This window comes from Microcaecilia unicolor, chromosome 2 (assembly GCF_901765095.1).
Source record: "Microcaecilia unicolor chromosome 2, aMicUni1.1, whole genome shotgun sequence".
Classification (NCBI taxonomy): domain Eukaryota; kingdom Metazoa; phylum Chordata; class Amphibia; order Gymnophiona; family Siphonopidae; genus Microcaecilia; species Microcaecilia unicolor.
The window spans coordinates 376,396,506-376,420,944 of NC_044032.1; the positions used below are offsets into that span (position 1 = coordinate 376,396,506).

Below are 24,439 nucleotides of genomic sequence, written 5' to 3' on the forward strand. Positions count from 1 at the left end.
CAGTGTGCAGCGGCAGCCGAAAAAGCAAACAGGATGCTAGGAATTATTAGGAAAGAGATTGTGAATAAGACTGAAAATACTATAATGCCTCTGTATCATTCCATGGTGCGACCGCACCTTGAATATTGCTTTCAGTTCTGGTCGCCATATCTAAAAAAAGATATAGCAGAATTACAGCAGGTTCAAAGAAAAGTGACCAGAATGATAAAGAGGATATAATTCCTCTCGTATGTGGAAAGGTTAGGAAGTTAGGGCTCTTCAGCTTGGAAAAGAGACAGATGAGGGGAGAAATGATTGAGGTGTACAAAATCCTGAACGGTGTAGAACGAGTAGAAATAAATCAACTTTTTACTTGTTTCAAAAGTACAAAGACTAGGGGACACTCAAGGAAGTTACATGGAAATACTTTTAAAACAAATAGTTAAGCTCTGGAACTCTTTATTGGAGGACGTGGTAACAGCGGTTAGCGTATCTGGGTTTTTAAAAAAAGTTTGAACAAGTTCCTGGAGGAAAAGTCCATAGTCTGCTATTGAGACAGACATGGGGAAGGAACTGCTTGCCCTGGGATTTGTAGCATGGAATGTTGCCACAATTTGGGTTTCTGCCAGGTACTTGTGACCTGGTTTAGCCACTGTTGGAAACAGGGTACTGGGCTAGATGGACCATTTGTCTGACCCAGTATGGCTACTCTTATGTTCTTATGGTTCACTGTTATATTCTCATAAAAAAAGTGAGCTCCTGGAGAATGCTTGACTTTTTCCAACTATATTAAGCCTCTTCTGCTCCTGTGTCCAACTAGAGTGGAATGATAAACCACTTAAATGCATCATTCAATCATTATTCTTAATAGGTTCAGCATTAAATCCTCTTATAAGCAATTCATCTCCAGCTGTCAACAAATGCTGTTTTCTACAGCTGGTTCAGTTGGACAATACTTTCAAAGAGTACAGTTCTACAAAACTGATTCTATTTCTAGGAAGCTTGTAAAAACCAAATCTACTATTTGATTCTTACATTTTTTACTGAAGGTCTACATACTATATATTCTGTATTGCCCTCATTTTGGGAAATAGAGTTTATTTTGTATGTCTTTATATCATATGAGAAATGCAAGGCATCTTAAAACTTGCAGTTTATGGGGTGTCTTTATCAATGTGTGCTACCATTAAGATGTGTTATTTTACCACTAATTCTTGCTATTTTACCACAAGTCCTATTTTATGCAACAAAACCTAGTTACTAATAACCTGGGTTAACAGTAAAATAATGCATTTTAATGGTAGCCCATTTCAATAACTTCATCCCTTAATATTTCTGAGCAAACCTAGATAGGTATTTCTCTCGCGATTTTGTGAATTTTTATTTGTGCATAATTTTATATAGAATAGATGTACTTAACTAGTGGTGAATCTAATTATTTGGGAAGCTAAAATTTGGTGCACTTATGTAAGAAAAGAGGTTAGTTCTGCATATATGTATTGATGCTCAGAGCATTCCAGGCAATGAGAGTGAGACAGTAGGTTTCAATGCAAGTAAAACTGGACTTAGAAGCAGATATGAGAAATGATCTACATATTTTATTTTATTATTCAAACAAAATATTTACAAGTTAAACACTTGAGCAAGAAATACGGAAAGGTAATACAATGAGTCATCATGAACCATGAAACAGTATCTATCCTTGTTAGACCACAAATTAGGGTGGCGTGTTCTAAGAAAAACATCAGGAGACGAGCGTACTGGAATACATATCAGGAATGCTTATCACATTATAACCCCGCCCACTACATCACATAATAATTTCAACTTACTGGGTATTACCTGTGGTCATTTTTTAAATATTTATAAAGGCACGCAATTGTTCTGGTAGAAACAAATACATATTTTAAACCCACATATTTAACTACGCATTTACATGGATAATTAAGGAAAAAGGATGCCCCCAATGCCAAAGTTTCCATTCTCAGAGCTAAAATAGCCTTTCTCCTCTCTTGAGTTTGTTTTGTGACATCAAGGAATATCCAAACTTCCTTGCCATAGAATAAAGATTGTAATTTTCGAAAAGATAACCGCTTTACCACATCTAGATCTTGCTCAAATACAAATGATACAAGTAAAGTCGCTCTTTCAGAGTCTTCAGATAAAGACACCTCCTGCAACTCAGATACATTCAATAAATCTTTCTTGTTAATTTCTTGAGGAATCATATCAAGGCTCTCCTCCGGAACATTTTTGTTTGGTATATAATATATCCGGTTTAAAGGGGGAATAGCTTCTGAGGTATAATTCAAAATTTCAACCAAATATTTCTAAAATGCTTCCAAGGGAGTAACGCCCGGAGATTTAGGAAAGTTCAAAAGCCGAAGGTTTAATCTATGATTATAATTCTCAATCTGCTCAATTTTCCGCTGAAGTAACATTTTATCTTTTATCATTGTAGCTGATGAATCTTGCAACTTCTTAACATCTTTTTTAACTTCAATAATTTGAGTAGTAAATTCTGCTTTAGTGCCCTCTAAAGATTTGAACAAACTATCAACGCCACATTAGATTCTTAATTTATTTCTGAAGTATTATTCATATTTTATACTAAACTACTAAAAATTAGTATGAAAAATTCCTATTCAGATTGTGTTTGTGTGGCCGTGTCTCCATCTGGTGGCCATTTTTATTAACTGAGGCAACTGTTTATATCTCATAAAAAGAATTTTGAATTTTAATTATTGTGCTAGGCAATGAATTTCTCATAATTTACAGTATAAATCCATTCAAATTATCACTACATATTAAACCTTATTTACAGATTGCTACTACTGATAGGTATTCTTTTTATTTACTGTAGGCTTGGTTTTAAAAGTGAATAGATACCATTTACTTATGTATTTGTCTACAAACTGCCTCTATTAACATGACTACAATTATGCACATTGGTCCACAACACTTGAAATACTTGAAAGGTGTTTAAAAATTCTCAAGAAGCAAATCTTTGTAAAAGTAAAGGAAGCTGTTGAACTCGGGGTCAAGAGATGAAGGTCTCTCGACACAGGCTAAGGAATAATGTCAGCAAATAGTTAGGGGTCCTTTCTGTGGTAAAAATTGACCTTAGCGCACTCTTATATAGGTGTTTCAAATGCACTAATGCCATTTTTGCACGAGTCTTTCGCATGTACTAAGGCCATTTTACCGTGGCCAGCAAAAAGGCTTTTTTTTCTATTATTTTCATTAATGGCAGTGCACTAACATTACCATTAATGTGTGGCAATTGTAAAAATTTATTGCAAGAGCACATACCACCACATGTTTAGGTGGTGATAAGGGCTCCTGTGTTAACCATCCACAAACCAGTTAGTGTGCAGTAGTGTTAACTGGTTAGTGCATGAACACCTACTCTCTGCCCTGATATATCACCTCACAAAAAATGTAAAAAATAACATGCAGTTAGCACAAGCACATACCAAAGATAACATGGGATGCTTAGCACATCCCACATTAGACTTTTATTTATTGCATTGGGGGGGAAGAGCCCTGCAGTAGTGGTGGGGGCCTTTTTTCCCTCAAGCCAGGGCCCCTTTTACTGTAGCGAGTAAAATGTGGGAAAGTGCAAAGTGATGCATGTGAGAAAGAGGAACCCAAACTATAGCTACATGATGCAAGGTTCCACACTAGGAATCAGACCTCTCTTCAAACCTTTAAGCAGGCTCTTAAAACCTATCTGTTTTCTGCATGCTTCTCCTCTTCCACCTAATTCTCCTTTGTCTGTCATTTTAGTTGCCTTTTATCTACCTGTTACCTGTCTTTCAGTCTTGCCTTTGTTTTTAAACTGTTGATTTTTATTGTAAGCCACTTAGCTACCCGTTGGGTAGGCCCTGCTTTCCTTTAACCCATTAAGGGTTTGGAGATTTTTTGAAAACCGCCTAGTGCCTTGTAGGTCTTTGTGTGGTATATCAAATGTACATAATAAAGAAATAAATAAATAAAAATGCATGCTGACCTGGCCATTTTGGTAGGTAAGACTGACTTACTCTCTAAAAACGTGGAAGTAGTTAAGTCGTTTTTTTTATACACAAATCCAACAAGTTACAAAGGATGTTAAATCAGAACAAGATCTTAAAGTTTATTTGGTGAAGGATAATTTAGTGATACATTAAAAAATGGAAAACTTTGAGAATTATAATCAGTGTTTGAATGTGTGTTTACTGAATTTTCCTGTTTGTGGGTATGATTCCAGGTGAAGCCTTTAAGAAGTATTTGATTTAAGTATATTCCCCTGAACATATGCCTCCAGTTAATAAGGTTTATTATTTACAAAATTTTGTGAATAAACCTCTTAGTGAAAATATTTAAAACCAAGAAGTTGAAAATGAACCAAAGGATACACAAGCTAAAGGTTTTTCAAGGGGAGAAGAAGAATGTGGAGTTGGACTTCAATAATTGAATTCAACAATTTGTCTGCTTTTCTGGAAACGTCCTTGGTTGATGTGGTAGAGAGGGCAACTTTATTGGTTATGTTTATTTTTGAGCAAGATTTAAGTGCTATGATGAGGTTGTACTTTAGGAAGTCTAGTGATCTTTTTAATAGACAGAAAGTGTGGATCTATTTAGATGTGTCCAAAGCAGCACAAGAAAGGAGAAAAGCTTTCCTCTCCTTGGGTGCGTCTTCTTTTCTTAGGAGTGAAGTATGTTTTCTTTGTGTCTGAAGAGTTAAAAAACTTTTTTTGGATTTGAAGAGTCTTTCCATTGCTCCTGTTAGCAATGATTGAGATGCAGTGTAGTATTAATATAACAGGATTTTCATGCTATTTGCCTTTCTTCTTTCTTTTTTGAACTGCTCCTAAAGGTTTGTTTGGACCACACTACAGTCTTGTTTGTGGTCTAATCTAAGAGCTAAAACATTTCTGTTAATTATATAGGAAGTATGATTTATTATATATTTCCTTAATTCTTAGATTTGTTTTTCTTTTGCTCTGTATTTCCTAAAACAAATGGATTTACTTGTGTAATTTACTTGATTAAATGATAAAGAATTAAAATAGACAGGAACTTGAGGCAAGATGGCGTCTTGAGCAGAAGCAAGTACCTGAGCTCCTGAACTGTCATGGTTTGTCGGCGGAAGCGGTCTTTTCTTCCCCGTTTACATGGGGAAAAGAAAAGGGAAATCCAGGGGGCAGGCCTCCTTAACCCCTGGAGGGAACCCCGTACTTCGCCAGACTACACTGACGATGTTTGCTACTCAGGCACTGGGAACTCCAACCCCCACTGCGAACGGACATTCCCTCTCTCTTTCAGAGAGGGAAGCCCGCAGCATAGAGGAGATCTCTTTGAGCTCTCCCTCGAGCACGACACCTCCCAGACCGGGTAGCAGCTTTTTACAAGCAGAGGAGCAGATCAAAGAACAACAAGGAGTGGTGATTGTTTCTTTGTCTGGAGGAGGCCCCCCTGCTACTTCTACCCCAGAGCTACTATCCTGTGAAGGACGGGAGATACCGTCTCCTTCCCTGGGGCTTGCTACTGAGATCTGGAAGAGAAGAGAAAAACCGAGCGTGGTGACATTGGACACCCTATGGGATGTGATTCAAGAACTGACCGGCTCTCTCCTCCAGGTAACTCAAACCTTTACAGAAGAAATGAGTGGTTTGAAAAAGACCTATATATCTCTGTCTGAGACTGCTCAAAAACAGGAGGAAAAAATTCTAAAGCTAGAAGTCAAAATAAAATCCTTACAAACTTTTGCTGGGGCAGCCACGAAAGAAAGGGAGATTGTTAACAGGAAATTAGAGTACCTGGATAACAATGCCAGAAAATTAAACCTAAGACTGCTTAATTTCCCGAAATCTCCGATTATATCAGCTTTTGATATGTTAAAGAAATACTTTAATGAAATTCTGGCTATTCCAAAAGAAGCATATCCTCCAATCACCCGGGCTCAATCTAACTGAATTTCTTGAAAGTTCCCTTGAAGTAATTACTGAGCGCACCACTCTTTTGGTTTCATTTGTGTTTGAATCTGATAGATATAACATCTTCCGTTTATACTTCAAACATATGAAGGCATTATTCCTTGGTTCTAGAATACAAATGTTTCCAGACTTAAACAGAGAGACTTTGAAGCGAAGGCGTGAGTTTTTGGGTTTAAAGCAGAGGACTCTTACTTTGAAAGGAACATTCCTATTGACATTTCCCTGCAGATGCTTTCTTTCTCTTAACTCTGTTAACTATATGTTTACCGATCCAAAGAAAATGCAAAGTTTTATTGCCTTTAAAGAGGAAGAGAATCATTCTAATCAGAACAATCCTGTAGGCTAATGCTGTTAAATTCAATTGTGGGCTTAGTAGTTCCCCTGCTCTTATGTTTATAGTATTTCTTATTTTGAATTTTTGCTTTGTGTTTTGCCTCACTTAAATAGTGGACTAAATAAATGAAAGTATTTACCTAGAGGAGGTTTTACCTCCTAGATTTATATCCCTTTTTCAGTTTTTGTAAAATTCAGTTACTACTTTTGCAGTCATGTTATGTGATTGTAAAATTAGAAAATTATAAATAAAGAATATAAAAAAAAAAAAAAGAATTAAAATAATCCACCCCTTAAAAAAAAAAAAATCTGTCCCTTCCTTCCCTACTACCTTTTGCCCTATCTCCAGCCTTCCCTTCTTCTTGAAGCCCCTCGAGAAACTTGTCCATTCTCAACGGACTTTCCATCTTGAGTGTTGTAATGTTTTTCATCCTTACCAAGCTGGTTTCCCTGCATATTATAGCACTGAAACTCTTCTCCTTGCTATCTATGATCTTATCCATGCTTCCCTAGATCTACTACTACTACTATAAATCACTTCTATAGCGCTACCAGTCGTACACAGCCCTTTACAATTGAACATGAAGAAAGACAATCCCTGCTCAAAAGAGCTTACAATCTAAATCAGGATCAATAAGGATAAGGGAAGGACAGACAGAAGGACTCAAGGATAAGATAAAAGTGACAAGTCAGGAGTCGAAAGCAGCATCAAAAAGGATGCTTCGGTCATCCTGGCTTCCCTTGATCTTTCCTCAGCCTTCAGTCTTGTGGACCACACATTCCTCCTTCATTGGCTTCATTCAGTTGGTATTTCAGGTACTGTCTATGCTTGGTTCTCTAGCTACCTTTATGACCGCACCTACCAACTTACTTTCCAGCACTCCTCCACTTCTCCCTGTCCACTCAGGGGTTCCTCAATGCTCTGTCCTCTCACCTGCCCTCTTCAATATTTCCCTCACACCTCTACTCACCATCATTCAAGATCACACCTGCACCCCATTCTGCTATGCAGGCGATATTCTACAAAATCACTGATACCTTCTCTATTCATTGTTTAAATGCCTGTCCACTCCCCCCTTTTTAATAGTACTCTACTCCTCTTCAAAGACTGTTAAAATTTGGGTATCACCTTTGACATGCACCTCACATTCAAACTACAGATCATCTCTGTACTCCGATCATCTTTTTTTGCTCTCCATAGGGTCCACTCTGTCAACCTTTTCTTGCCAGCTGCTCTTCACCGCCTTCTCATTCTCACACATATCATCTCACACCTTGCATATTGTAACTCCCTTTATATCAGTCTTCCACTCTTCTCACTCAAACATCTCCAGTTGGTGCAATCCACAGCTGTTAAATTATTACGCAATGCCCACCGTTTCAATCGAGACGCCCCCTTCTTCTCTCTGAACACTGGCTGCCTGTTTCTGCACGGATAACATTTACAATTCTCACTATGGTCTACAAATCCAAATCTCCCTCTGCCCCAATCTACCTGAACAGACATATTGTACCCTACACCCCATTCCTTTATCTCCACTTGGCAGATAATAACCTTCTAGAACAGTGATGGCAAACCTATGGCACGCGTGCCAGAGAGGGCACGCAGAGCCCTCTCTGTTGGCACGCGTGCCCAGCCACTTTCCCTTCATCCTTCATGGCCGCTACAAAAAGAAAAAGAAAAAAACAAGCAATCGCAGCACCGCAGCTCAGGCAGCCATCGCATTGGCTGTTCGGCTCTGCAGCCAGTAGGGGGTGTCGCTGGCGCGAATCTTCCACTTATGCTGTGTTCGCTGCCTCGCTCACTGCATCGTCTCCTCCCACTGTAACGCTCCTCTCTCCCGAGTCCTGCCCAAGGAAGTTTGCTCCGCCTCCAGTCCAGCCCATCTGGACTAAACATCACGGCGTCGCGTCTTCCTCCCCCTGCGCCAGTACGTCAGTGCGCCCGCCCACTGGTCTTTAGTGCAGCCACCGCTCCACGACTCCTGCCTTCTTCAGCTGCAGTGCTGCACTCCACTCCCGCCAAGCCACCAGTATCGTCGGCACTCGGCAGAAGAGAAGAATCTTGACTTGCAGTTGGAGGAGCAGAGCACAGCAGACAGAGCCCAGGTAATATCCCCAAACTTTGGAGTTTTTTTGTCACCGTGAAATTCTTTATAGATTAGTTAGAAGTTTAATTGGCAGTGGAAGATGAGGGTGGGGGTGGGTAGGCATATTTATTGTCTCTCTTCCACCCTCCATTAATACTTTCTCACAGATATATACACATTCTCTCCTTTGTTACCCATGGAACTGGGAGGAAGTTTGGGAGGGAGGAGGGAACCCTGGAACTCAGGGGGGGAAAGGGAGGGGGAAATGGCACTTTACGATGAATAATTAGATTTTGGGTTGCTGTTTGGGCACTCGGTCTCTGAAAGGTTCGCCATCACTGTTCTAGAACTACCTTCCCCGAACCAACTTCGTCTTTTCTCTTCTCACCACACAGCTTTTCGACATGCAGGCCTCAAACTCTGGAATGAACTACCACTACATATCAGAAATCAGCCCTCCCTCTCTACCTTCAAACAAGTGCTGAAAACTCACCTTTTCTCTATTTTTCTCTTTGCAACTCCCTAACTCTTTTCCTCAGTCTGGCTCACTCCTTGCTACATCTCGGTCTCTTCTTTTCCTTGCTGACAATATTGTATAATGTTAATTTGTAAACCACTTAGAGAGGCATTTTCGAAAGGGACGTCCAAGTTGCAATTTGGATGTCCTTGCAAAACGGTGAAATCCAGGGGCGGGAAAACCAGTATTTTCAAAACAAGATGGACGTCCATCTTTCATTTCAAAAATACTGTCAGAGACGTCCAAATTCTTAAATTTGGACGTCCCTAGACATGGACATTTCTGACTTTTGGTGATTTTTGAAACCAAAGATGTTCATGTCAAAAAAGTCCTAATGCAAGCCATTTGGGCATGGGAGGAGCCAGCATTTGTTGTGCACTGGTCCCCCTGACATGCCAGGACACCAACCGGGCACCCTAGGGGGCACTGCAGTGGACTTCATAAAATGCTCCCAGGAAAATAGCTCCCTTACCTTGTGTGCTGAGCCCCCCCCCCAAAACCCACTACCCACAACTGTACACCACTACCATAGCACTTACAGGTGAAGGTGGGCACCTATATATGGGTACAGTGGGGTTGTGGTTTTGGAGGGCTCGCTGTTTCCTCCACAAATGTAACAGGTAGGGGGGGGTATGGGCCTGAGTCTGCCTGTCTGAAGTGCACTGCAGTACCTATTAAAACTGCTCCTGGGACCTTCATGCACTGTCATGGACCTGAGTATGACATCTGAGGTTGGCATAGAGGCTGCCACGACATATTTTTAAAGATATTTTTTGAGGGTGGGAGAGGGTTAGTGACCACTGGGGGAGTAATGGGAGTTCATCCCCGATTCTCTCCGGTGGTCATGTGGTCATTTTGGGCACCTTTCTGTGCCTTATTCGTAAGAAAAACAGGTCCGGGTGAAAACGTCCAAGTGTTCATCAGGGACGTCCTTGTTTTTTTCAATTATGGTCAAAGACATCCAAGTGTTAGGCACGCCCAAGTCCCACCTTCGCTACGCCTCCAACATGCCCCCTTCAACTTTGGACATCCTTGCGATGGACTGCAGTCGGAGACATCCAAAATTGGGTTTCGATTATACCGATTTGGACATCCCTGGAAGAAGGACATCCCTCTTCCGATTTATGTCGAAAGATGGGCATCCTCTTTCGAAAATGTGCCCATTAGTTGCCTATGTATTTCAAGTGTTCATAAAGTAAATAAATATGGTTGGGAACATTCCCCCTACAGTGGGAGGCTGGCAATATTAAATACTTGGGGTGCATCTTTCCATAGACTTGTCTCAATTATATTTACTTAACATTAACCCCTTATTGGAAGATACCAGGTCCAGATTGTACAGGTGGAGGGATTGTCCTCTGTCTTTGATGGGGAGAATCAGCCTGTTTAATATATTCTTGGCCCTGTGATGGCTCTATGTATTTCAAATGCTGCCATTATACTTGAGAGTGAAGGAGGAAAGACTGATAGCAAAATTAAGCATTATCTGAGGAGGGGTCGGTGCCCCAGGCTCTCTCTCCAGATGACCATGTTACGTTGGGAAAACGGGGGCCTGGGACTATTGAGCCTGCGCTACTTGATCATCAGTTGTGGTATGAGACATATAAATGACTGGTTTCGGAAAATAGAACATTTTACTTGTACAGCTTTGGGGTCAGTGATTCTGGGTCCTATTCACTTTAGTTATTATCTCCATGCACCCTCGGCTGCCTTACCATATGTGTCCAAAGCTTATGTCCATTATAGGCTTTTTGAGGGCTGTTGTGGTGTTGGCTCTGCGGATTCCACAAAATAGATCCCACAACAACCCCTTTATTGCCTTTGTGGTATAATAGAGCATTTCTGCCAGGCACTAACTCCAAAATTTTTACTGTTTGGGATGCCAAGGATATACAATTTTGGATAAGGTTCTGCAAGGTTATGGTACACTCAAGGAGTTTGACTCCTTGCTTGCAGAGTTTCACTCATTGTATGGGAGTTTCACTTGCCTCACCATGCAGCCTTTTCTTATCTTCAACTTCAGCATTATTTGGCCACTTTGAATAAAACTTCCCCTACGGGAGATACTTATGAGACCTTGGATGTGGCTTTAACACTGGAAACTCAATCTAAGGTACCCATAACATTTCATCACTGTCACTTAAAGGACTCTGCAGCTGCACCTCATTTTGTTTGACTGGAGAGGGCCTGGGCAGAAGACCTGAGCTCCTCAATTTCAGAAGGCAGCCTGTTGTCTGGGCTAAAGGATGTTTGGGGCCTTACACATCATGTCCCTTATTGGGAATTACAATATAAAATTAACTTTAGACTTTATTACTCTCCTAATCGTGCTTTCTTAATAAAAATGTGTTCTTCGTCTGCTTGTCTTAAATGTGGTCAGCTGAATGCATCACTGGGCCATGTGCTATGACATTGTCCATCTGTGCAACCTTTTGGCACTGAGTTGTGGCCTTTGTCTCAAGAATCTGGTCATTGCCAATCCTGGTGTATTCAGGTCTTCTATTTGGGGTGGTTCCAGCTGTGGCTCCATCTCGGTGGGGCACTCTTTGATTTCTCCTTTGGGAGACCCTGATGAAATTGAAGGTACTCCTTTCAGCCTGGCTTTCGGAGAGCGCCCCCTCAGAACAATCATGATGTGCAACTATGAATTGGTGGAAACATACTTAACGGGATCAAAGGTTTCCTAACCACAAGAACATATCAAGTAAAATCAAACTCAATCATATCATCACCGTGGAAAGCAGAATGTGGAGTACCACAAGGATCTCCACTATCACCGATCCTCTTCAATCTAATGATGACCCCACTAGCCAAGTCCTTATCCAACCAAGGCCTTAACCCCTTCATCTATGCAGACAATGTCACAATATACATTCCTTATAAATCTAAACTGACAGAAATCACCAACGAAATCAAGGACAGCTTGAGCATCATGGACTCTTGGGCAAATGCATTTCAACAAAAACCCAATAAAGAAAAAGCACACTGCCTCATCCTCTCATTCCAACATAGCACGAACAACCCCACAACTATCAACACCCCAGATTACACCCTCCCTATCTCAGACAGCCTGAAAATCATTGGCGTTACAATAGACCGCAACTTAACACTAGACAGCCAAGTGACATCCACAACAGAGAAAATGTTCCACGCAATGTGGAAACTCAAACGCGTAAAACAATTCTTCCCAAGAGAAACATTTTGCAACCTGATACAATCATGGTACTAAGCCAGGTGGACTACTGCAATGGAATCTACGCGGGATGCAAAGAACAAACACTAAAGAGACTTCAGACCGCTCAAAACACGGCAGCTAGGCTTATCTTCAGAAAAACATGATTTGAAAGCTCAAAACCCCTCCGCGAAAAACTACACTGGCTCCCAATCAAAGAACGCATTGCCTTCAAAATCTGCACTATGGTTGACAAAATTATCTATGGCGAAGCCCCGGGATACATGACAGACTTGATCGACCTACCAACTAGAAACACATCCGGTTCAACACGAATGTACCTAAATCTGCACTACTCAAGCTGCAAAGGACTCAAATACAAATCTACCTAAGCATCCAATTTCTCCTACATAAGCACACAACTGTGGAACACATTACCAAAAGCCTTGAAAACTACGTACAACCACCTAAACTTCCGGAAATCACTAAAAACTAACCTGTTTAAAAAGGTATACCGTACCAACCCAACATAAATGCCGATTTCTACCACACACTAGTACTGAAATATGTAAAGGACATAACACTTTCGTTGTATGTTTCCCTAATGTAGCTGTGCAACATGAACTTTATCTTACCACAATCATCACTTTGTATTTGTTTACACTGGAGTCTGCAAACACCGCTCCGGTACTATGTAAGCCACATTGAGCCTACAAATAGGTGGGAAAATGTGGGATACAAATGTAACAAATAAATAAATACATGTTCTGACTATGAAGTGACAATGAGTGAAGAAATTGGACTCACCAGAGGGACTTCGGTTCTGGTCCATTTGAGAATCCTTTTGAACTACTTTGACTCCACCTGTGAGGTTGGATTTTAAACTGCTAATTTGCAACTTCTTTTTTTTTTTCTGTCCAGTCCCCAAGGGTAGGCAGGGAGGTGGGAGATGTGGGTGGAGGTAGGATTCATTACTGAGGGAAGAAACAAAAAGGAAAAGTTAAGTGTGTTATTTGTATTGTTTTCTCTAATTGTGCATCTTCCCTCAGATTTCTGCTCTGTTGCCATGGCTCTGTTTGCTCCTTTGTTAACATACTTAGGAGTCCTTTTACTAAGCTATGGTAAAAGGGGACTTGCGCTAGTATCAACACGTGTTTTTGACACGTGCTAAGGCCCCCTTTTACCGCAGTGGTAGGCTGTCTTTTTTTTTGTTTTGTAAGAAATGGTTGTGCGGTATGTGAACCACTTACTGAGCAGCCATTTCAGGGGAGAGCACTTACCATCACCTAGTGAGGTGGCGGTATGGGCTTATGCGCTAACCAACTGCTCATTTGAGTATTAACTCTACCTTAACCTAAATTATTCCGGTTGACAAGAGGAACCAGAAAGTGCTGCCCTTTATCACCACTCATTTTTATTTTGGCTTTGGAACCCCTTCTTATGCTTATCTGTAACTCTGATAAGGTGAAAAGAATAAATATAGCAGAATATCCATTAAACTGTCAGCTTATGTTGATGATGTGCTGCTTTATCTGTCTTCTATAGAACATTCTGTTCCTGCTGTATTCCAAATTATAGAGAATTTAAGAGCCCTGTCTGGTTACATTGTCAACTGGTCAAAAATTGAGTTGTTGCCCTACATGTGCAGTGTACTCATGCTGGTCTTGATAATTTTCCTATATGTTGATGTACTGAGGGAAATAAATATTTGGGTGTGCTTTTTAAAAGCTTGTTATAGGAAACTGTAGAATATAATGCTTTTAAGATGATAGAACATACTAAATATACCTTGTACATTATGTGGTGGGGTAGATTAGAATCTATCAAGATGGTGATAACTCAGATAAACTATGTGTTAAGAATGCTGCCAGTACAATTTCTTACCTCATTTTTAAAAAGTTTAGACCAAATACTACTCCATTTTTTTAATGGAAAAATAAGGTCCCTATGGAAAGTGAATGTTTAAATCAAGAATGTGGACTAGGCTTTCCTAATTCTGTTGTTATAATCAAGCATTCTTGCTTCATGCAGCTTACAGGTGGGTTTCAGACTCTTCTTTATCAATCTCTCTGGTTTGGCTTCCTATTAAACTTAGACTAACTAGTCTTATCCCTATTCAGAATCAATTTGGTTCAGTGAAATTATATATGTGGCCATATAATGTTATTCTACGGGATACATTATGGTCAATTAATGCTCTTGACAAATTGCCTACTCCCTCTATACTGTCTATATTTGATGCTCCTCTTTGGGGCAACCTATATAGTCACACTGACCATATGCCAATCTTTTGGCGCACTTGGACGCAATCTCCCAAATTCTATATATCGTGCCTTAATTTCCGTGTGGACATTGAAGCATATTCTATAACAATGCATGTACTTTAATTGGTTAACTAGCTAATCAGCGCTGTTAATTGGATGTTAACAAGCAATTATCAGCACTAACTGGCATTAATTAAAATTTACATGCACAACTTGCTAAGTGTATTCTGTAACATAGTGCACATACATTTTAAGTTGCTTATTTGAAAAGGGGGCATGGCCATGGGCGGAGCATGGGCATTTCTACAATCTATGTGCATGATTACAGAATACACCTGCTCTGCACCTAATTTAGGTGTCAGAATTTACTCCAAGTAAAACATAACCTAAATGGACAAGACTAAATTTGGCCCCCTTAGAGAGACGCTTGGCATATTCTATATACCACACAGAAATTTAAGCCTATTTTATGAAATTTAGGCATACTTTAGAGAACACATCTAGGTGTATTTTTTTACCGCACAGATTTTTCTGGTGCCATAAATAGAATCTAGCTCAATGTGGAATTTATTGTGTGAGAGATATTTTCTTGGGTAATGACATGCATTCTTTTGTGAATATGCAAATAAAAAATCTTTCCCTCAGCACAATTTTTTTAGATATATTCAACTCAAATCTTTTTGACTTCTTATATAGTTCAATTTAAAATAGTACCTGCTGCTCCCTCTGTTATAACATTTGATGACTCAAGTTTTGTTACTGGATAAAATGGTGTCTCAATTTCATAAATTATTACTTAGTAAAACCCCTTCTGCTTTTTGTACAATCTAAATGTTATGGTCGAAAGAAGTCAATTATTCTTCACTGACAAACAATGGTCATATTTCTGGCATCTGCCCCGATTCTTCAATCTCTTTTATGATGCATAAAACAGTGTAAACCCATTGAAGCAAAATATAGCACATAAGAGTTCTTGTAACACATAGTAGATGACGGCAGAAAAAGACCTGCACGGTCCATCCAGTCTGCCCAACTTGTAACACATGTTGGTCATGTAACACAAGCCCTGACATACTTGAGCGTATGATTTTCTTTTGCTCACATCTACAAAGATTCTGAATGGAGGTTTGGAACAGAATCAATGATATTTTACACGTTGGTTTACCTACCTCATATAAATTTATATTTTCCATTCTGTATGTCTACGTGATTACTTTTTAAATGAGCAAAAGAAACTAATTCATAATATGGTTGCTACAGCATTGAAAACCATATTTAAAGACTGGTAAAATGCCTTAAAAGTCGATTTTCACTTCTTCTGGAACTCTTTGGGATGAATTCCATATAAGGCAGGACAAAAACTGCCGCTGAAAAATGTGCTATTCTACAAACCACACTTAAAGTTAGGCCAAATTTATGCACACAGTTTTTAGCAAATTTATAGCATTCCTGGGTTTATGAACATAAAATGTCCAAAACAGCAAACTCAATTCATCATCACAAGAACAGTTGGGCTTCATTTTTAGACTTTTGTTATTCTGTACCCCCGTAGTATAACTGCATTGTGCATAACTTGCTATAAGTAATATTTCTCCTTCTAGTACTCTGGTGTTGCAATAGCGTGCATTGTTCTTGTTGTAGCTGTTGCTATGATTTTTCATTTCTATTGCATATGTTTCTATATATAATTAATAATAAAAAAGATTTGAACTAAAAATAGCATCCAATTATTGCTCATTAATGGCTCATTAGCCAATTAAGTTGGGTGGGCCTCTTGGGATTGCGCCATAGTGTTTTTTCTGCTTGTTTTTGTTTGCTAATGGCATGAAATGACATGAAACTATGTGCTCCATCCACATTTTACCCATGTACTTGGCCACTTTCAAATTATGCACAAGTGGATCAGTGAGGTCATATTCATTATGTTGTCCCACACAGCTCACATCATTGCAGTTCAGTGATGTTTTTCAGTGTCTTAGCATGGAAGTGATCTGCACAGGGCCACTTTTCCTATTAATTTCCATTTAATTTCCATGCACAGGTTTTTTTGATACTTTATTTTTTTTTATTTTCCATAGCCCACTAGGCCCCCTTTAGACCTCAGACACCCAGCCAAGTATTTTTCACCAATGAGCCATTTGATTTTGCTTTGGCTATTCTTCCTGATATGCCTCACAAAACTCCCAGTGGTTTCAAAACATGCACCAGGTTCAACAGGACCATGTCCATAATGGACACACACAATTGGTTCCTGCAATGCTTGGGGCCTGATCATGATTCATCTTCTTGTAAATTCTGTTTGCAGATGTCAGAAAGAAGCATCAAAGGTTGTGAGAAGCAGCAAGAATGAGGCATTTACCTCTATTGTTCTTGGAGCTGCATCAGCCATATGGGACTCATCAACATAAAGAGGACCTCCATCTTCCATCAACATTCAAATTCAAGCAAGATGAAATATTCTTACTCATAGGAATCCTTATCTACGTAGCCGCATATATAGCTAAGGATTCCTAAAAGTAAGAATATTTCATCTTGTTTGACTTTGAATGTCGATGGAAGATGGAGTTCCTCTTTATGTTGAGCCCCTATGTCTGATGCAGCTCCCAGAGTAATAGAGATGAATGCTTCATTCTTGATGCTTCTCACAACCTTCTCTACATACATATATATATATATATATATATATATATACAGTATATATATATATATATATATATATATATATATATATATATATATATATATATATATATATATATATATATATATGGGGACCAGTTTACTAAAGATTCTGGCCCCTCCTACACCCCAGTGGCTTCATTTTATGCGTTTCTAGCTTGTGAATTTTTTTTTTTAAGTTCACTATTTTTATTGAGTTAGTTTACAGAAGAATAGCATAGAACAAATCAGAGTTTGAACAATATTATACATATGGAAAGAATGAAAAGAAAAAAGGAAAGAGAAAGAAAAGAAAAGAAAAAAAGGGAGGGGTGAAGTATCTAATGCTTCTCAACATGCATCTTTGAAATAAGCCAGGAGCGGAGACCTTGTATAGGATAAAACAGGCTTATTTTTTAGCAAGAATCGGTTGGGCCGGTTGGGCCGCTGGATGACCGAGGGGTAAAAGGGGCGATCAAGGAAGACAAAGACGTAGCAGAGAGACTGAATGAATTCTTTGCTTCGGTCTTCACCGAGGAAGATTTGGGTCGGATACCGGTGTCGGAAATGGTATTTCAAGCGGACGAGTCGGAGAAACTTACTGACTTCACGGTAAACCTGGAGGACGTAATGGGGCAGTTCGGCAAACTGAAGAGTAACAAATCTCCTGGACCGGATGGTATTCATCCTAGAGTACTGATAGAACTGAAAAATGAGCTTGCGGAGCTACTGCTAGTGATATGCAACTTATCCTTAAAATCGAGCGTGGTACCAGAAGATTGGAGGGTGGCCAATGTAACGCCCATTTTTAAAAAAGGCTCCAGGGGAGATCCGGGAAATTATAGACCGGTGAGTCTGACGTCGGTGCCGGGGAAAATGGTAGAGGCTATTATTAAAAACAAAATTACAGAGCACATCCGAGGACATGGATTACTGAGACCGAGTCAGCACAGCTTTTGTGTGGGGAAATCTTGCCTGACAATTTACTTCAATTCTTTGAAGGAGTAAACAAACATGTGGACAAAGGGGAGCCAGTTGATATTGTGTATCTGGATTTTCAAAAGGCGTTTGACAAGGTACCTCATGAAAGGCTACAGAGGAAATTGGAGGGTCATGGGATAGGAGGAAATGTCCTATTGTGGATTAAAAACTGGTTGAAGGATAGGAAACAGAGAGTGGGGTTAAATGGGCAGTATTCACAATGGAGAAGAGTAGTTAGTGGGGTTCCTCAGGGGTCTGTGCTAGGACCGCTGCTTTTTAATATATTTATAAATGATTTAGAGATGGGAGTAACTAGCGAGGTAATTAAATTTGCTGATGACACAAAGTTATTCAAAGTCGTTAACTCGCAACAGGATTGTGAAAAATTACAAAAGGACCTTACGAGACTGGGAGACTGGGCGGCTAAATGGCAGATGACGTTTAATGTGAGCAAGTGCAAGGTGATGCATGTGGGAAAAAAGAACCCGAATTATAGCTACATCATGCAAGATTCCACGTTAGGAGTTACGGACCAAGAAAGGGATCTGGGTGTCGTCGTCGATAACACACTGAAACCTTCTGCTCAGTGTGCTGCTGCGGCTAGGAAAGCGAATAGAATGTTGGGTATTATTAGGAAAGGTATGGAAAACAGGTGTGAGGATGTTATAATGCCGTTGTATCGCTCCATGGTGCGACCGCACCTTGAGTATTGTGTTCAATTCTGGTCGCCGCATCTCAAGAAAGATATAGTAGAATTGGAAAAGGTGCAGCGAAGGGCGACTAAAATGATAGCGGGGATGGGACGACTTCCCTATGAAGAAAGACTAAGGAGGCTAGGGCTATTCAGCTTGGAGAAGAGACGGCTGAGGGGAGACATGATAGAGGTATATAAAATAATGAGTGGAGTGGAACAGGTGGATGTGAAGCGTCTGTTCACGCTTTCCAAAAATACTAGGACTAGGGGGCATGTGATTAAACTACAGTGCAGTAAATTTAAAACAAATCCGAGAAAACGTTTCTTCACCCAACGTGTAATTAAACTCTGGAATTCATTGCCAGAAAATGTGGTGAAGGCGGTTAGCTTAGCAGAGTTTAAAAAGGGGTTGGACGGTTTCCTAAAGGACAAGTCCATAACCAGCTACTAAACGGACTTGGGAAAAATCCAAAATCCCAGGAATAACATGTATAGAATGTTTGTACGTTTGGGAAGCTTGCCAGGTGCCCTTGGCCTGGATTGGCCGCTGTCGTGGACAAGATGCTGGGCTCGATGGACCCTTGGTCTTTTTCCAGTATGGCATTACTTATGTACTTATGTACTTCATATCTATAAGTTTGAAACATCAGATTCCACCATTCTTGGTGTGTGGCTTGGTTCAAAGATTTCCAGTGCATGAAAACAATCCTCAAAGCTAAGGCAAACAAGGTGCTTACAAGCTTGCATTCAGAAGGAGTTAACATGGATCTGAAACATTGGTCTCTAAGCAACACATATTTGTACAATATGAGACCAGTAAAATGAAATACATCTGTTAAAGTGAGCCATATGTCATTCCAGAATGTCTTAATTTATACACATTCAAAAATAAGATGCTTAATAGTACCCTGCTGGGCTTGACAGGACCAACATAAATCGGGAATGCAAAATGAAAATTAACTCAAAAGATAAATGAATAAAGGACAAAACTGTGTTTGAAGTGGAATTTTCTGAAAAAAATACATTTTTCTTTTTTTTTCGAAAATGGGTACATTTCCTCTTCGGATTTGGTATGTTTTGTGCAAAATGTCCAAAGTCTGACTTAGGCGCACTATAGAAAGTACCCTCCACATAACCTTGTAAGTCTATGTGCTTTGAAAATGAGTACCAGAGTCTGTTATGCTAATGACCCCAATTCAACTTCACTGTTCAGTCCTTCTAGATATGTAGAATTCCAATGATATATCCAATGCAGGTCTTTTATTTGAGATATGTCACCAAAGTTGTGAAGTGTAGCAAGTTTCAAGACCACACATGTAATATCTGAAAGAAAATGGCCTTTTTCTTACCAGTGAGTAATCTAGTCATTACCCCATTGATTTTAGAGCTGGACTGCGGGTGCAGATGGAGAGCCTGGAATATGCTTCTCTAGCCCTATCTATATCTTTATCTTTAAATTTACAATACCAAATGGAGTTCTTTTCAACTATTCCTTAATTTTAATTTATGCAAATCACTCAGCCAGAGCCCAATGGACAGTATAACAAATTAGAAAGAAACTTGAAACTTGGCAGAGGTACTTGTTCCCTGCCCAACCGGAAATAACACAAATGCTCAGCTAATCGCTGTTTGATCTTCCATTTAGTCTCTCTAGTATAATTTTTGGGCATGGGCATTATATTAAATAGATCACCTGTTCAATGTCACAAGTAGTAGAAAACTTGAATTCATGAAACATTGAATGTTGTGGATGTTTCCCCCCAGTCCCCCAAATTCTACAAAATTCTATAAAAGTTGCTAAAAATTGTGTGTGCAAATTTGGGCATATGCAAATCATGCAGGCAAAACAAAGATTTTCATTTAGCTGAAACAAGCACCAATGACTCCAAATGAAATTTAATTGCAAAGGTAAGTCGAGAATATGGTAAAACACACACCGATGTCGAAATCAAGTTATTCTCCTCTGGGTTTCAATAAGAGTTCCCTTTGTGTATATACCTCCAGATTTTATATATGGCATCTTAAGTCACACATGCAAATCTGGGCGTATTCTGATTTGCACACTTAACTTAATATTTTTTATATGAGCCAATCAGTGCCGATAATTAGCTGCTAACAAGCAATTATCAGCACTAATTGTTAATAATTATAATTTACGCACACTACTTGCTAAGTGTATTCTATAACATAGACTGTGTAAATTGTACCATGCAGGAGCCAAAAGGAGGCATAGCTATATGCTTTCTGAGAAGTTCTGAGAGAAGAGGACATTTTCTGCACATCCAGTGACCTAAATTAGGTGTTAATTAAGGTGTGGGAAAGTAGAATATTCGCATAAGTTGCTGAGTTAGCTTGAAAGAGCCTGTTTAAAAAAGGCACCTTAGATTCAAAACTATATAAAGAGGAAAGGTCCCACCGAACATTCTTTCTGAGAAGTTCTGAGAGAAGAAGACATTTCTCTGGTAAGTGAACACTATTTTGCTTTGTGCTTTGGGAACTTAAGGATTGGGGTTTAAAGGAGGAATTGTAGGTTAGTGATAGGCAGAATAAAAATATAAAAAAGCAAATTTTATCAAACTAATCTCCATAGTCTTTTCCCTTTAGTTTTAAAACTTGAGCTTTCTACCACAGCATTAACAGAGAGCCTGTAGCAGGCACTGCATGATCTAGTTTAGTATTAATGGGGAATAAAAAGAGAGAGAGAGAGAGAGATGGAAAAGCAAGCAGGACCTAGTTTAGTATTAAGGGAGGGATAAAGAGAGAGAGAGAGGAAAGCAAGCATTATTAACTAGTTGCCATAGAGGGGCATAATCGAATGGGGTGCCCATGTTTTCCTGAGGACGTCCTCGCAGGACGTCCCGGCGAAGGGGTGGGGAACCTGTATTATCGAAACAAGATGGGCGTCCATCTTTCATTTCGATTATACGGTCGGGGACGCCCAAATCTCAACATTTAGGTCAATCTTAGAGATGGCCGTCCTAAGAGATGGTCGTCCCCGGTTTTTGGCGATAATGGAAACCGAGGACGCCCATCTCAGAAACGACCAAATCCAAGCCCTTTGGTCATGGGAGGAGCCAGCATTTGTAGTGCAATGGTCCCCCTCACATGCCAGGACACCAACCGGGCACACTAGGGGGCACTGCAGTGGACTTCCAAAATTGCTCCCAGGTGCCTAGCTCCCTTACCTTGGGTGCTGAGCCCCCCAAAACCCACTACCCACAACTGTACACCACTACCATAGCCCTCACAGGTGAAGGGGGCACCTACATGTGAGTACAGTGGGTTTCTAGTGGGTTTTGGAGGGCTCACATTTACCACCACAAATGTAACAGGTAGGGGGGGTGGGCCTGGGTCTGCCTGCCTGAAGTGCACTGCACCCACTAAAACTGCTCCAGGGACCTGCATACTGCTGTCAGGGAGCTGGGTATGACATTTGAGGCTGGCATAGAGGCTGGCAAAAATATTTTAATTTTTTTTTCAGGGTGGGAGGGGGGTTAGTCACTACTGGGGGAGGCAGGGGAAGACATCCCTGATTCCCTCTGATGGTCATCTGGTCAGTTCGGGCACCTTTTTGAGGCTTGGTCATAAAACAAAAGGCCAAGTGCTCGTCAGGAATGCCCTTCTTTTTTCCATTATCAGTTGAGGACGCCCATGTGTTAGACACAACACAGTCCCGCCTTCGCTACACTTCTGACACACCCCCATGAACTTTGGTCATCCCCACGATAGAAAGCAGTTGAGGATGCCCAAAATCTGCTTTTAATTATGCCGATTTGGGTGACCCTGATAGAAGGACGCCCATCTCCTGATTTGTGTTGAAAGATGGGTGCCCTTCTCTTTCGAAAATAAGCCTGATAGTGTACAACCCTTTTCCATAGTTTTAAACTAAATTATCTCTAGAAATAGGCATTTTTCCCATAGTTTTAAACTGAAATCTTTTCTAGAGATAGAAACTTAACAGCTAAAAACTCTTGTTCTAAAAGACAGTTATTTTCTGTTCTTTGGTTGCTGGAGAGGTAGCACATCCAGTGACCTCAATTAGGTGTTAATTAAGGTATGAGCAAGTAGAATATTTGCATAGGTTGCTTGAAAGAGCCTGTTTAAAAAAGGCCCCTTAGATTCAAAACTATATAAAGAGGAAAGGTCCCACTGAACTTTCTTTCTGAGAAGTTCTGAGAGAAGAGGACATTTGTCTGGTAAGTGAACACTATTTTGCTTTGTGCTTTGGGAAATTAAAGATTGAGGTTTAAAGGAGGAATTGTAGGTTAGTGATAGAATAAAAATATAAAAAAAGCACATTTTATCAACTAATCTCCATAGTCTTTTCTCCTTAGTTTTAAAACTTGAATTTTGTACCACAGCATTAACAGATAGCCTCTAGCAGGCACTGCAGGATCTAGTTTAGTCTTTCCACCTACCCTCCCCAACACCTGCCCACCCCTAGGACAACTGTTCATTTACAGTCAGTTATTGTAATTAGGATAACAACAAAGAGTGTTCTTACAGAGTTTTAAATACATTTTGAGGGGCATAATCGAATGGCGCCGGCCATTTATATGGCCAGCGCCGCAAACAGCGGTCCTGAACCGTATTATCGAAAAAGATGGCCGCCATCTTTCATTTTGATAATATGGTTGGGGCCGGCCAAATGTCAGAGATGGCCAGGTTTGAGATGGCCGGCATCGGTTTTCGGCGATAATGGAAACTGATGCCGCCCATCTCAAACCCTGTCAAATGCAAGGCATTTGGTCGTGGGAGGAGCCAGCATTTGTGCTGCACTGGTCCCCCTCACATGCCAGGACATCAACCGGGCACCCTAGGGGGCACTGCAGTGGACTTCGAAAATTGCTTCCAGGTGCATACCACCCTTACCTTGTGTGCTGAGCCCCCCAAATCCCCCCAAAACCCACTACCCACAACTGTACAACACTACCATAGCCCTACGGGGTGAAGGGGGCACCTACATGTGGGTACAGTGGGTTTTTTGGGGGGGTTGGAGGGCTCACATTTACCACCACAAGTGTAACAGGTAGGGGGGTGGGCCTGGGTCCACCTACCTGAAGTGCACTGCACCCACTAAAAACTGCTCCAGGGACCTGCATACTGCTGTCATGGAGCTGGGTATGACATTTGAGGCTGGCAAAAAAAATGTATTTAATTTTTATTTTTGGGTGGGAGGGGGTTGGTGACCACTGGGAGAGTAAGGGGAGGTGATCCCTGATTCCCTCCAGTGGTCATCTGCTCAGTTGGGGCACTTTTTTGAGGCTTGGTCCTAAAAATAAATGGACCAAGTGAAGCCGGCGAAGTGCTTGTCAGAGCCGGCCTTCTTTTTTCCATTATCGGCCGAAGCCGGCCATCTCGTAACCACGCCCCCATTCCGCCTTCCATAGCCTGCCGAAACACTCGCTTTAACTTTGGCTGGCTCTATGATAGAAAGCAATTGAAGCCAGCGAAAATCAGCTTTTGATTATACCGATTTTGCTGGCTTCAGGAGATGGCCGGCCATCCCCCTGATTTGTGTTGGAAAATCGCCGGCCTTATCTTTCGAAAATAAGCTGGTTCATTACCATCTAGGAAGGAAACACTAAATAAATCACACAATATACCATATAAACTAAAAGTCATTTTTATGTTAGGCTAATATCCTTAGTACTTTAGCAAGTTTTAAATTATTGAAAAACTCAAAAATGCTAAGATGTAGTCAGCAGTCCAATTAGCGAGAGGGGTGCTATCCAGTCTTTTGCACTGAGTGTCACATGTATGATTATCTCCC

At 40.4% G+C, this 24,439-nt stretch overlaps 1 protein-coding gene across 1 annotated transcript in view; it reads left to right on the forward strand.

The window, feature by feature from the left end:
• The window catches only part of LOC115462091 (phospholipid-transporting ATPase ABCA1-like), a 451,679-nt gene that overhangs the window by 271,224 nt on the left and 156,016 nt on the right, over positions 1-24,439 (forward strand).